At 45.9% G+C, this 2298-nt stretch overlaps 1 long non-coding RNA gene across 1 annotated transcript in view; it reads left to right on the top strand.

Annotated features, from left to right (window-relative positions):
* LOC105526121 overlaps nt 1-1102 on the top strand; it is a 6194-nt gene extending 5092 nt beyond the window's left edge. Inside the window, exons 2-3 of the long non-coding RNA XR_001004023.1 lie at nt 296-326; nt 965-1102. This is a non-coding gene — a long non-coding RNA (uncharacterized LOC105526121). The remainder of the gene's footprint in view (nt 1-295; nt 327-964) is intronic.
* The last annotated feature ends 1196 nt before the right edge of the window (nt 1103-2298 follow it).

Raw genomic sequence — 2298 nt, 5'->3', positions numbered from 1 at the left:
TGTACTCCAGCCTGGGCGACAGAGCGAGACTCCGTCTCAAAAAAAAAAAAGTGTGAACATTTTTTCAATGGGGAGGACTGTCCTGTACATTGCAGGATCCTGGCTCCCATCCACAACGCTAGTAGCAACGTTACCACTGACACCAAGTATAACAAAATACCTACCATAAAATTCCAAAATGAGCTCTGGGGAAAGGCAGACAGTACTAAAAGCCACTGGATTGAACGACCCTTAAATTCCGCACCCCCTCACACACCCCCCCAACCCTGGTAATGTAGGCTTTTCTTCCTTACAGCACCGATCCATCCAACGCTGCTGGGAGACTGGTATTTGGCTTCCACTTGCCTCTGTGGCCTCTTATCACTCCCATTCATTCCCTGACTCCACTTCAGCCCTGCATGCTAAAAATGCTGTTCTCTAAATCTAGAATGCCCTTCCCTTCCCATTCCTACCCTCCATCTTGACTGTTATTGGAAGTGTGAGCTCAAATTCAATTTTGCATGGGAAGCAAGCCTTCCCTGATCATCCAGAATAAGGCAGGACACTCATTTATGTGCCATCACAGCATTGTGTACTTATTTAATGGTGATAGCTTATTTCTATGTCTGTCTTCTCTGGTGGCTTCAGGGAACAGACACTATGTCTATCTTGTTCAACATCATCATCCTCAGCTAGAGAATAACCTGGCAGAAAGGAGAGCAATAAACATTTGTTATTGACAATGGTTCAAAGGCTCCAGCCCTAACTCTTAGGCAGAAGCCTACTTTGTGTGTCCCCAAAGGTAGGATATATCTTATGCCTTGGACCATGACAGTGACCACGGCCAGGTGCCCTTCTCTGCCTTGGCCTGACCCTGATCTTCACTGTTTTCCAAAATGAGCTCATTAAGAAAATGACTGGGCAGAGTAATAGCTGGGGATTATGTTGCTCTTGTCAATAATTTCTGGTTTTCACGTCTTTCTAGGGTCAGAAATCAGGAGTGAGGACTTGTTGAAAGAAATAGGATGGAATCAGCAGATCACATAAATGCTGGCCCCAAATGTTTGCATCACAAACCCATTGCATAATTTTACAGATGAGAAAATAAAGCTCTCTAAATAACCACAAAACTCCTACTCTACTTCAGACATGTCAGAAAAATGAGGTAATAATGCACAAACCAAGTTTCTCTCCAGACGGTAGGTCTGGAGAGATGGAGATCAGTTCTCGTCTGTCAACCCCTGTTCTTCCATTCTTATATGGTTACAGAATTTCTAACAAGGAACGTAAGAGGTCAGGGAAAAAGCACACATTTCCCAGCATTCTTTAAAGCAAAGTGTGTCCATGTGACCAAGTTCTGGCAAACGTAAGAAAATGTGATGCTGTGTCCTTAAAGACAAGGGACATGCCCTCGCTGGCCCCAAACCTTCATCGACCCGGTGGAATGTTGACAAGGGAGAGCATCAGAGCATTTTGGACCATGTGAATAAGGGTGTGGCTGCTGGGGATGACAGAGCAACCAAAAGGAGGAGTCACAGAGCTGCTATATCAGCCCCAGATGGCTTATTTTCTGATGATACATGAGAGAGAAATAAACTTTTATCAAATTTAAACCACATTTATTTGGGTTCTTCAAATTAATTTCCAAGCCCATAGTCTAACTAATACCCCTAGAATGAGGAAGGATGGAAAAGTCACACAACACAACAGTTAAAAAATTAAGCTGGCTCTTCGACCACAGCATTCTAGAAATTCATTTCTACACCAGGCCTGCAGCCACGTAGTATCAGTTTCCTCCTGCTCAGCTCTAAGGCTTCTTCTCCTGCACCCTTTGTCCTGCAGCCCCAAGACCTCCCCAAAGCCCTTCCTCTCTGACCGCCAGGGAAAGCTGACAATCTTCTCATGTTAAAAAATCTTTTTTGTTGGTAGGGCGTGGTGGCTCACACCTGTAATCCCAGCACTTTGGGAGGCTGAGGTGGGGGGGGAATCACCTGAGGTTGGGAGTTCGAGACCAGCCTGACTAACATGAAGAAACTCTGTCTCTACTAAAAATGCAAAATTAGCTGGGCGTGGTGGCGCATGCCTGTATTCCCAGCTACTCGGGAGGCTGAGGCAGGAGAATCATTTGAACCCAGGAGGCGGAGGTTGTGGTGGGCTGAGATTGCACCACTGCACCCCAGCCCAGGCAACAAGAGCAAACCTCCGTCTCAAAAAAGAAAAAATCTTTCTTGTTGTTTCCAGGTTTTTTTTTTGAGACGGAGTCTTGCTCTGTCACCCAGGCTGGAGTGCAGTGGCCGGATCTCCGCTCACTGCAAGCTC

The sequence above is a fragment of the Colobus angolensis genome, unplaced genomic scaffold (genome assembly GCF_000951035.1).
Source record: "Colobus angolensis palliatus isolate OR3802 unplaced genomic scaffold, Cang.pa_1.0 Scaffold116, whole genome shotgun sequence".
Classification (NCBI taxonomy): Eukaryota; Metazoa; Chordata; class Mammalia; order Primates; family Cercopithecidae; genus Colobus; species Colobus angolensis.
Note: the sequence above shows the minus strand (reverse complement) of the source record. Positions and strands in the feature narration are given on the sequence as shown.